The sequence below is a fragment of the Leuresthes tenuis genome, unplaced genomic scaffold (assembly GCF_036924035.1).
Source record: "Leuresthes tenuis unplaced genomic scaffold, fLeuTen1.0.hap1 SCAF_6, whole genome shotgun sequence".
Lineage (NCBI taxonomy): Eukaryota > Metazoa > Chordata > Actinopteri > Atheriniformes > Atherinopsidae > Leuresthes > Leuresthes tenuis.
The window spans coordinates 32,389,803-32,402,521 of NW_027325360.1; the positions used below are offsets into that span (position 1 = coordinate 32,389,803).

The following is a 12,719-nucleotide window of genomic DNA, read 5'->3' on the forward strand; positions in this document are numbered from 1 at the left end:
CTTATGATCATGTGCAGTTTGATATTCGAAAATTTTCTTTCATGTTTTCTAGCAATTATTGATGGACATTCAGACCTCCTTGCAGCTGAACACCTCCGCTCCCGCTTTTGATGATGTATAGTCGGGCTTTCGAGCCTTTTCTTCCCCGGTTTTTACAAAATTATGGTTGGACATTCAGACCTTCTTGCAGCCGAAAACCTCCGCTCCCTCTTTTGATCATACATTGTCGGGCATTCGCACCTTCTCTTACCCGCTTTTTACAAACCAGGGTCGGACTTTCACACCTTTTAGTAGCCGAACAACTCCGCTCCCGCTATTGATTGTGTACAGTCGGGTATTTTCACCTTTTCTTACCCGCTTTTTACCAACTATGGTCAGACATTCCCACCTTCTTACAGTGGAACACCTCCGCTCCCTCTTTTGATGGTGTATGTTCGGGCTTTCGAACCTTTTCTTACCCGCTTTTTACAAACTATGGTCGGACATTAAAACCTTCTTGTAGCCGAACACATCCACTCCTGCTTTTGATGATGTATGGTTGGGCATTCGTACCTTTTCTTACCCATTTTGCAGTAATTATGGGTGGACATTCACACCTTTTTGCATTTTAACACCTCCTCTCCCGCTTATGATCATGTGCGGTTTGATATTCGAAAATTCTCTTCCATGTTTTCTAGCAATTATTGATGGACATTCAGACCTTCTTGCAGCTGAACACCTCCGCTCCAGCTGTTGATGGTGTATAGTCGGGCTTTCGAGCCTTTTCTTCCCCGATTTTTACAAATTATGGATGGACATTCAGACCTTCTTTCAGCCGAAAACCTCCACTCCCTCTTTTGATCATACATTGTCGGGCATTCGCACCTTTTCTTACCCGCTTTTTACAATTCGTGGTCGGACTTTCACACCTTTTAGTAGCGGAACAACTCTGCTCCCGCTATTGATTGTGTACAATAGGGTATTTTAACCTTTTCTTACCTGCTTTTTGCCAATTATGGTTGGACATTCACACCTTCTTACAGCGGAACACCTCCGCTCCCTCCTTTGATGGTGTATGTTTGGGCATTCGAACCTTTTCTTACCCGCTTTTTACAAACTATGGTCAGACATTCAAACCTTCTTGTAGCCGAACACATCCACTCCTGCTTTTGATGATGGTTATTCAAACCTACTTGTTGCCCGCTTTTCATTAATTATGGGTGGACATACACACCTTGTCGCAGCCAAACACCTCCGCTCCCTGTTAGGATCATGTATGGTTGGGCATTCGTACCTTTTCTTACCCATTTTGCAGTAATTATGGGTGGACATTCACACCTTCTTGCATTTGAACACCTCCTCTCCCGCTTATGATCATGTGCGGTTTGATATTCGAAAATTCTCTTCCATGTTTTCTAGCAATTATTGATGGACATTCAGACCTTCTTGCAGTTGAACACATCCGCTCCAGCTGTTGATGGTGTATAGTCGGGCTTTCGAGCCTTTTCTTCCCAGATTTTTACAAAATATGGATGGACATTCAGACCTTGTTTCAGCCGAAAACCTCCGCTCCCTCTTTTGATCATACATTGTCGGGCATTCGCACCTTTTCTTACCCGCTTTTTACAAACCATGGTCGGACTTTCACACCTTTTAGTAGCGGAACAACTCTGCTCCCGCTATTGATTGTGTACAATCGGGTATTTTAACCTTTTCTTACCTGCTTTTTGCCAACTATGGTCGGACATTCACACCTTCTTACAGCGGAACACCTCCGCTCCCTCCTTTGATGGTGTATGTTCGGGCATTCGAACCTTTTCTTACCCGCTTTTTACAAACTATGGTCAGACATTCACACCTTCTTGCAGCCGAACACTTCCGCTCTACCTTTTAGTGTTCTATGGGGTATTCACACCTTTTTTTTCACCGCATTTTATAGATTATGGTTGTAAATTCTCACCCACTCTTATCCGAAGACCTCTCCTCCTGCTTTGGTTAATATATAGTCGGGCATTCGAACCTTTTCTTACCCGCTTTTTACAAATTGTGGTCGAACATTCACACCTACTTGCAGCCGAACACCTCCGCTCCCGCTTTTGATGGTGTATAGTCGGGCTTTCGAGCCTTTTCTTCCCCGGTTTTTACAAATTATGGTTGGACATTCAGACCTTGCAGCCGAAAACCTCCGCTCCCTCTTTTGATCATACATTGTCAGGCATTCGCACCTACTTGCAGCCGAATACTTCCGCTCCACCTTTTAGTGATGTATGGTTGGCATTTGGCACCTTTTCTTACCCTTTCTTACCCTACTGATTGCTTAAGATTAAGTTGTTTTTTCTCAAACTACAACATTTTTTTAATTGTTGAAACTTGATTTGAAGTGGATAAATAAGGAGGACAAACAGTTTTAAGTCAGGCTGATAGAAGGAATTAATTTTATAGCAAAATCTGTATTTCGTCATATGTCGAGAGATGCTTATTGCTGAAGAAGTTCTTTCTCATTCTACAAAGTACAACGTTGTTTATCGTTGAAACTTGATTAGACATGAATAAATATGAAGGACAAAGCAGTCTTAACTTGGTTAGAGTTAAGGAATTCGTTTTATAGGAGAATCCGAATTCGTGCATAACTCGTAAAATAGAGCTTATTTTCGGATTCCTGAAGAATGAGTCTGGTTCTTTCTCATAATACAAAGTTTGTTGTTTATTGTTGAAACTTCATCAGAAGTGAAGAAATAAATGAATGCCTATCAACAAATGTGGGATCTAAACTCTAGTGCTTCCTCTAAAATAATTTCCTTTCTCAATTCAGAAATGTGTGTGTGTAAGTCACAACACCCGTGACACCAAAATGGCTTTCTTTTCTCTCTTTTCTCTACACTCTGCACTGTGAGCACACACACCAAATCAGAAAGGCTTTTTTCTCTCTTTTCTACATTATGGACTGTGGGGACACAAAACCGCTCTCTCTTTTTTTTTTTGATTGTGTGCCAGGGCGTTGTCTCACGTATTAGATTATGCTTACGATACGAATGGGTTTATCAGTCACATCAGAATCCATACATACTGATCCTCCCGTAATAAAATGGTCGGATCTTATCAAACACACTTTGTTTCTTGTGACAATCAAGTCAGCGAAACAGCGTATACACGTCAAGACACTGAATCAAGTTTGCCACAAGAACTCATAAGTTTGGCAGTATTGCTCTGCCGTCAGCAATCATACACCCATTTTATTTTCGTGAGACATGTGCAAGCACCTGTTCATCTACTGTTCTATCACTATGAATTAGTGATCTATTATCAATAAGGATACTTCTACAACTACTATCAAAGTATGTCCGGACTTCTTATGTTGTCAGTTGCTATATATGAATAAGTGGGTAGCTACTGACAAGCATTAAGCATGTCACACAGCCCAAACATATAACATTTCAGGACACACCACACAGTTAACAACCACAGTGAAGTGTCAAAGCCCAAACATGTAACATTCAACAGGACACTTACACAACACATTCAAATCAAACAGTCAGACAACATACAAGAACATATACCCCAGCCGGCATTGCTCCCTGCCTATTTTCCTACAGCTCACTATGTGTGCGCACACCTTTATTCACAAACTCTTCAACTTATACTCTTTTACCAAAGCTGCTACAGCTCGATTGGCCGAATACCCTTAGATCCTATTTCGGTGAATTTGACATCTGCCTTACATGTAACAGATTAGCGGTTTAGCAGTTTTAATTTAGTTCGAGTGAAGGAATTCATTTTATCGCAAAATCCGAAATTGTGAAGAACTCATGAAAGTAAGCTTATTCTCGGATTCCTGAAACTTTAGATTTGCTCTTTCTTTTACTGCAAAGTACAACGTTGTTTTTTTTTTGATTAAATCTTTCTAGACATGGTAAATATGAAGGACAAAGCAGTTTTAACATAGTTTGAGTGAAGGAATTCATTTTATAGATAAAATCCCAAGAGTCTGCTGAGAAAAGAGAGTGAATGCGAAGTAGACTTTAACACGGCTCTGGGAGCGAGCCGAGTGTGGGCTAACCGGGAGAATTGCTTGAAAGAAACGCGACACCGAATGAGCGGTCAGAACAAAGCCTCAATACGGTGTTCCCGTGGTGTTTTTGTTGCTGCCTTGTCGATTGCACAGGGGCAAGCGTTTCAACCAAGCAACGCTCACCATGGGGAAGGTGGCTATGGCAACTAGCCTGATGCCCTGCTCCCGCAGTGACGGATAATCGTACTCTGGTTTCTCTTCATAACATACAAGTCTTTCGCCTTTTACTAAAGACTTTCGTGGAGAGCAGCACTAATGAGTTGTTTCTATTTTTGGCAGGCTTTACCTTTGCGGGTGAAGCCCTTTCTGTCTGTGCAAAATAAATTTTGTTACTGTGCAGAGTTACTTCTCTGAGTAGAGTCGCCTTACTTGTTGCGATTGTGCCGATGTTCGAAGCTGGAGTGCAAAGTTGTTGCTTGAATGGTGCTTGCTGGAGCATGCGGGAGTGCAAAGTTATACCATTTAAAAGGGCTGAAGAGTGCTCAGTGCAGCGGGTGGGCGGAGGTGCAACGTGACACTCTGGCCACCTATGGCCATAAAAAGAACACTGCTACAAGTGCGCATTGTGCCAGCAAGGGCCCTCGGACCTGAAACAGTGGACAGTTATCGCTTCTCGGCCTTTTGGCTAAGATCAAGTGTAGTATCTGTTCTTATCAGTTTAATATGTCCTCTATACGAGGACTACATATTAAATGGATTTTTAAGAATAGGAGTTGAAAAAGAAGCTTGCTCCGTTCACTCCAAGCATCGACCCAGTACTGCAGTGCCGCTGGGAACGGTGCGCTCTTCTCTGCTCTTGTGAAAAAGCAAACAGCGATGCAGGATGGAAGTTTCAGGGAGCCCAAGATGAAACTTTCTTTTAATCTGCTGAGAAAAGAGAGTGAATGCGAAGTAGACTTTAACACAGCTCTGGGAGCGAGCTGAGTGTGGGCTAACCGGGAGAATTGCTTGAAAGAAACGCGACACCGAATGAGTGGTCAGAACAAAGCCTCAATACGGTGTTCCCGTGGTGTTTGTGGCTGCCTTGTCTTTTGCACAGAGTAAAAGACAAGGCAGCCATCGAATAGGGCCCGATTGTTCCTACTTGGTCAGCCGAGGAGCAAGGGGGGGGGAGCAAGTGTCTCAACCAAGCAAATCTCACCAAGTAGGAACAATCGGGCCCTATTCGATGGCTGCCTTTTCTTTTACTCTATGCAAAAGACAAGGCAGCAACAAAAACACCACGAGAATCCCGTATTGAGGCTTTGTTCTGACCGCTCATTCGGTGTCGCGTTTCTTTCAAGCAATTCTCCCGGTTAGCCGACACTCGGCCCGCTCCCATAGCCGTGTTAAAGTCTACTTCGCATTCACTCTCTTTTCTCTGCAGACTCTTGGGATTTTATCTATAAAATGAATTCCTTCACTCAAACTTTGTCAAAACTGCTTTGTCGTTCATATTTACCATGTCTAGAAAGATTTAAACAAAAAAAACAACGTTGTACTTTGCAGTAAAAGAAAGAGCAAATCTAAAGTTTCAGGAATCCGAGAATAAGCTTACTTTCATGAGTGCTTCACGATTTCGGATTTTGCTATAAAATGAATTCCTTCACTCAAACTAAATTAAAACTGCTAAACCGCTAATCTGTTACATGTAAGGCAGATGTCAAATTCACCGAAATAGGATCTAAGGGTATTCGGCCAATCGAGCTGTAGCAGCTTCGGTAAAAGAGTATAAGTTGAAGAGTTTGTGAATAAAGGTGTGCGCACACATAGTGAGCTGTAGGAAAATAGGCAGGGAGCAATGCCGGCTGGGGTATATGTTCTTGTATGTTGTCTGACTGTTTGATTTGAATGTGTTGTGTAAGTGTCCTGTTGAATGTTTGGGCTTTGACACTTCACTGTGGTTGTTAACTGTGTGGTGTGTCCTGAAATGTTATATGTTTGGGCTGTGTGACATGCTTAATGCTTGTCAGTAGCTATCCACTTATTCATATATAGCAACTGACAACATAAGAAGTCTGGACATACTTTGATAGTAGTTGTAGAAGTATCCTTATTGATAATAGATAAACTAATTCATAGTGATAGAACAGTAGATGAACAGGTGCCTGCACGTCTCACGAAAATAAAATGGGTGTATGATTGCTGACGGCAGAGCAATACTGCCAAACTTATGAGTTCTTGTGGCAAACTTGATTCAGTGTCTTGACGTGTATACGCTGTTTCGCTGACTTGATTGTCACAAGAAGCAAAGTGTGTTTGATAAGATCCGACCATTTTATTACGGGAGGATCAGTATGTATGGATTCTGATGTGACTGATAAACCCATTCGTATCTTAAGCATAATCTAATACGTGAGACAACGCCCTGGCACACAATCAAAAAAAAAAAGAGAGAGCGGTTTTGTGTCCCCACAGTCCATAATGTAGAAAAGAGAGAAAAAAGCCTTTCTGATTTGGTGTGTGTGCTCATAGTGCAGAGTGTAGAGAAAAGAGAGAAAAGAAAGCCGTTTTGGTGTCACGGGTGTTGTGACTTACACACACACATTTCTGAATTGAGAAAAGAAATTATTTTAGAGGAAGCAGTAGAGTTTAGATCCCACATTTGTTGATAGGCATTCATTTATTTCTTCGCTTCTGATGAAGTTTCAACAATAAACAACAAACTTTGTATTATGAGAAAGAACCAGACTCATTCTTCAGGAATCCGAAAATAAGCACGAATTCGGATTCTCCTATAAAACGAATTAATTAACTCAAACCAAGTTAAGACTGCTTTGTCCTTCATATTTATTCATGTCTAATCAAGTTTCAACGATAAACAACGTACTTTGTAGAATGTGAAAGAACTTCTTCAGCAATAAGCATCTCTCGACATATGACGAAATACAGATTTTGTTATAAAATTAATTTCTTCTATCAGCGTGACTTAAAACTGTTTGTCCTCCTTATTTATCCACTTCAAATCAAGTTTCAACAATTAAAAAAAAATTGTAGTTTGAGAAAGAACAACTTAATCTTCAGCAATCAGTATAAAAAGAGGGTAACAAAAGGTGCAAATGCCAACTATACATCACTAAAAGGTGGAGCGGAAGTATTCAGCTGCAAGTAGGTGTGAATGTTCGACCATAATTTGTAAAAAGTGGGTAAGAAAAGGTTCGAATGCCCGACTAAATATTAACAAAAGCGGGAGGAGAGGTCTTCGGATGAGAGTGGGTGAGAATTTCCTACCATACAAGTATGGTGGAGAGGAAGCTGTGATTGGCCGACAATAGTAAAAAGCAGGTGAGAAAAGGTGCGAATGTCAAAACATACATGATCAAAACAGGGAGCGGAGGTGTTTGGCTGCGACAAGGTGTGAATGTCCACCCATAATTAATGAAAAACGGGCAACAAGTAGGTTCGAATGCCCAACCATACATCATCAAAAGCAGGAGTGGATGTGTTCGGCTTCAAGAAGGTATGAATGTCCATCAATAATTGCTATAAAACATGAAAGAAAATTTTCGAATATCAAACCGCACATAATCATAAGCGGGAGAGGAGGTGTTCCGCTGCAAGAAGGTGTGAATATCCACCCATAATTACTGAAAAATGGGTAAGAAAAGGTGCGAATGCCCAACCATACATCATCAAAAGCAGGAGTGGATGTGTTCGGCTACAAGAAGGTTTGAATGTCCGACCATAGTTTGTAAAAAGCGGGTAAGAACAGGTTTGTATGCCCGACTGTACACCATCAAATGCGGGAGCGGAGGTGTTCGGCTGTGAGTAGGTGTGAATCTCCAACCATAATTGCTGAAAAATGTGTTAGAAAAGGTAAAAATGCCGGTCCATACATCATCAAAAGCAGGAGAGGTGGTGTTCGGCTGCAAGTAGGTGTGAATGTCCAGCCATAATTACTCACAAATGGGTAAGAAAAGGTAGTATTGCCAGACCATACATGATCAAAACAGGGAGCGGAGGTGGTTAAGCTGCAAGAAGGTGTTAATGTCCGACTAAAGTTCAAATATATTAACAAAAGCGGGAGGAGAGGTCTTCGGATGAGAGTGGTTGAAAATTTCCGACCATAATGTATAAAATGCGGTGAAAAAAAGGTGTGATAGAACACTAAAAGGTGGAGCGGAAGTGTTCGGCTGCAAGAAGGTGTGAATGTCCGACTATATTTGGTGAAAAGCAGGTGAAGCAAGGTCTGAATGCCCAACCTTACATCATCAAAAGCGAGATCAGAGGTGTTTGGCTGCAAGAAGGCCATAGTTTGCCAAAAGCGGGTAAGGTGCGAATGTCCGACTAAATATCAACAAAATTTGGGGCGGAGGTCTTCGGATGCAAGTGGGTGTGAATATCCCACCATACAAGTATGGTGGAGAGGAAGCTGTGAATAGCCGACCATAGTTTGGAAAAAGCGGGTAAGAAAAGGTTTGAATGCCCGAACATACACCATCAAAAGAGGGAGCGGAGGTGTTCCGCTGTACGAAGGTGTGAATGGCCGACCACACTTGGTAAAAAGCGGGTAAGAAAAGGTTAAAATACCCGACTGTACACAATCAATAGCGGGAGCGGATGTGTTCGGCTACAAGAAGATGTGACAGTCCGACCATGGTTTGTAAAAAGCGGGAGCAGAGGTGTTCCGCTGTAAGACGGTGTGAATGTCCGACCATAGTTGGTAAAAAGCGGGTAAGAGAAGGTTAAAATACCCGACTGTACACAATCAATAGCGGGAGCGGAGTTGTTCGGCTACAAGAAGGTGTGAAAGTCCGACCATAATTGCTGAAGAATGTGTTAGAAAAGGTAAGAATGCTGGACCATACATCATCAAAAGCGGGAGAGGTGGTGTTCGGCTGCAAAAAGGTGTGACTGTTCGACTAAAGTTTGTAAAAAGTGGGTAAGACAAGGTGCGAATGCCTGACAATGTATGATCAAAAGCGGGAGCGGAGGTGTTCAGCTGCAAGAAGGTCTACATGTCCATCAATAATTGCTAGAAAACATGAAAGAAACTTTTCGAAAATCAAACCGCACATGAGCATAAGTGGGATAGGAGGTGTTCAGCTGCAAGGTGTGAATGTCCACCCATAATTCCTGAAAAATGGGCAAAAAAAAGGTGTGAATGCCCAACCATACATCATCAAAAGCAGGAGTGGAAGTGTTCGGCTACAAGAAGGTGTGAACGTCCAACCAAAATATGTAAAAAGAAGTTAAGAAAAGGTTCGAATATCCAACCAAACATAATCAAAAGCGGGAGCAGAGCTGTTCGACTGCAAGTAGGTGTGAATGTCAGATAATAATTTGCAAAAAGCTGATGAGAAAGGGTGAGAATGCCCGACTATACATCATCAAATGCGGGAGCGGAGTTGTTCGGCTGTGAGTAGGTGTGAATCTCCGACCATAATTGCTGAAAAATGTGTTAGAAAAGGTAAAAATGCCGGTCCATACATCATCAAAGGCGAGAGAGGTTGTGTTCGGCTGCAAGTAGGTGTGAATGTCCAGCCATAATTACTCACAAACGGGTAAGAAAAGGTAGTAGCCAGACCATATATGATCAAAACAGGGAGCGGAGGTGGTTCAGCTGCAAGAAGGTTTGAATGTCAAACTAAAGTTCAAATATATTAACAAAAGTGGGAGGAGAGGTCTTCGGATGAGAGTGGTTGAAAATTTCCAACCATAATGTATAAAATGCGGTGAAAAAAAAGGTGTGATAGAACACTAAAAGGTGGAGCGGAAGTGTTCGGCTGCAAGAAGGTGTGAATGTCCGACTATATTTGGTGAAAAGCAGGTGAAGCAAGGTCTGAATGCCCAACCTTACATCATCAAAAGCAAGATCAGAGTTGTTTGGCTGCAAGAAGGCCATAGTTTGCCAAAAGCGGGTAAGGTGCGAATGTCCGACTAAATATCAACAAAATTTGGGGCGGAGGTCTTCGGATGCAAGTGGGTGTGAATATCCCACCATACAAGTATGGTGGAGAGGAAGCTGTGAATAGCCGACCATAGTTTGGAAAAAGCGGGTAAGAAAAGGTTGGAATGCCCGAACATACACCATCAAAAGAGGGAGCGGAGGTGTTCCGCTGTACGAAGGTGTGAATGTCCAACCATACTTGGTAAAAAGCGAGTAAGAAAAGGTTAATATACCCGACTGTACACAATCAATAGCGGGAGCGGATGTGTTCGGCTACAAGAAGGTGTGACAGTCCGACCATGGTTTGTAAAAAGCGGGTAAGAAAAGGTGCGAATGTCCGACAATGTATGATCAAAAGAGAGAGCAGAGGTTTTCGGATACACGAAAGTTTGAATGTCCTACCATAGTTTGTAAATAGCGGGTAAGAAAAGGTTCGAATGCCCGACTATACACCATAAAAAGCGGGAGCGGAGGTGTTCCGCTGTAAGACGGTGTGAATGTCCGACCATAGTTGGTAAAAAGCGGGTAAGAAAAGGTTAAAATACCCGACTGAACAAAATCAATAGTGGGAGCGGAGTTGTTCGGCTACAAGAAGGTCTGAAAGTCCGACCATGGTTTGTAAAAAGCAATTAAGAAAAGGTTCGAATATCCAACCAAACATATTCAAAAGCGGGAGCAGAGCTGTTCGACTGCAGGTAGGTGTGAATGTCCAGCCATAATTACTCACAAACGGGGGAAGAAAGGGTAGTATTGCCAGACCATACATGATCAAAACAGGGAGCGGAGGTTCAGCTGCAAGGTGTGAATGTCTGACTATAGTTTGTAAAAAGCGGGTAAGACAAGGTGCGAATGCCCGACAATGTATGATCAAAAGAGAGAGCGGAGGTGTTCGGCTGCAAGGTCTGAATGTCCAACCATCATTTGTAATAACCGGGTAAGAAAAGGCTCGAAAGCCCGACTATACATCATCAAAAGCGGGAGCGGAGGTGTTCAGCTGCAAGAAGGTGTGAATGTTCGACTAAAGTTTGTAAAAAGCTGGTAAGACAAGGAGCGATGTCCCGACATTGTATGATCAAAAGCGGGAGCGGAGGTGTCCAGCTGTGAGTAGGTGTGAATGTCCGACCATAATTGCTGAAAAATGTGTTAGAAAAGGTAAGAATACTGGACCATACATCATCAAAAGCGGGAGAGGTGGTGTTCAGCTGCAAGAAGGTGTGAAAGTCCGACAATGGTTTGTAAAAAGCGGGTAATAAAAGGTTCGAATGCCCGAATATACATCATCAAAAGCGGAAGCGGAGGTGTTCGGATGCAAGAAGGTGTGAACGTCCAACCAAAATATGTAAAAAGAAGTTAAAAAAAGGTTCGAATATCCAACCAAACATAATCAAAAGCGGGAGCAGAGCTGTTCGACTGCAAGTAGGTGTGAATGTCAGATAATAATTTGCAAAAAGCTGATGAGAAAGGGTGAGAATGCCCGACTATACATCATTAAATGCGTGAGCGGAGTTGTTCGGCTGTGAGTAGGTGTGAATCTCCGACCATAATTGCTGAAAAATGTGTTAGAAAAGGTAAAAATGCCGGTCCATACATCATCAAAAGCGAGAGAGGTTGTGTTCGGCTGCAAGTAGGTGTGAATGTCCAGCCATAATTACTCACAAACGGGTAAGAAAAGGTAGTATTGCCAGACCATATATGATCAAAACAGGGAGCGGAGGTGGTTCAGCTGCAAGAAGGTTTGAATGTCAAACTAAAGTTCAAATATATTAACAAAAGCGGGAGGAGAGGTCTTCGGATGAAAGTGGTTGAAAATTTCCAACCATAATGTATAAAATGCGGTGAAAAAAAAGGTGTGATAGAACACTAAAAGGTGGAGCGGAAGTGTTCGGCTGCAAGAAGGTGTGAATGTCCGACTATATTTGGTGAAAAGCAGGTGAAGCAAGGTCTGAATACCCAACCTTACATCATCAAAAGCAAGATCAGAGTTGTTTGGCTGCAAGAAGGCCATAGTTTGCCAAAAGCGGGTAAGGTGCGAATGTCCGACTAAATATCAACAAAATTTGGGGCGGAGGTTTTCGGATGCAAGTGGGTGTGAATATCCCACCATACAAGTATGGTGGAGAGGAAGCTGTGAATAGCCGACCATAGTTTGGAAAAAGCGGGTAAGAAAAGGTTTGAATGCCCGAACATACACCATCAAAAGAGGGAGCGGAGGTGTTCCGCTGTAAGACGGTGTGAATGTCCGACCATAGTTGGTAAAAAGCGGGTAAGAAAAGGTTAAAATACCCGACTGAACAAAATCAATAGCGGGAGCGGAGTTGTTCGGCTACAAGAAGGTCTGAAAGTCCGACCATGGTTTGTAAAAAGCAATTAAGAAAAGGTTCGAATATCCAACCAAACATATTCAAAAGCGGGAGCAGAGCTGTTCGACTGCAAGTAGGTGTGAATGTCCAGCCATAATTACTCACAAACGGGGGAAGAAAGGGTAGTATTGCCAGACCATACATGATCAAAACAGGGAGCGGAGGTTCAGCTGCAAGGTGTGAATGTCTGACTATAGTTTGTAAAAAGCGGGTAAGACAAGGTGCGAATGCCCGACAATGTATGATCAAAAGAGAGAGCGGAGGTGTTCGGCTGCAAGGTCTGAATGTCCAACCATCATTTGTAATAACCGGGTAAGAAAAGGCTCGAAAGCCCGACTATACATCATCAAAAGCGGGAGCGGAGGTGTTCAGCTGCAAGAAGGTGTGAATGTTCGACTAAAGTTTGTAAAAAGCTGGTAAGACAAGGAGCGATGTCCCGACA

At 42.6% G+C, this 12,719-nt stretch overlaps 2 non-coding genes across 2 annotated transcripts; both read left to right on the top strand.

The window, feature by feature from the left end:
* Positions 1 to 4,231: 4,231 nt before the first annotated feature.
* Positions 4,232 to 4,345, top strand: LOC140310745 (U5 spliceosomal RNA). The gene has a single exon (XR_011916788.1). It is a non-coding gene; the product is annotated as a U5 spliceosomal RNA (small nuclear RNA).
* Positions 4,346 to 4,653: 308 nt separating this feature from the next.
* LOC140310369 (U2 spliceosomal RNA) lies at positions 4,654 to 4,837 on the top strand. Its single transcript, XR_011916447.1, has one exon. It is a non-coding gene; the product is annotated as a U2 spliceosomal RNA (small nuclear RNA).
* The last annotated feature ends 7,882 nt before the right edge of the window (positions 4,838 to 12,719 follow it).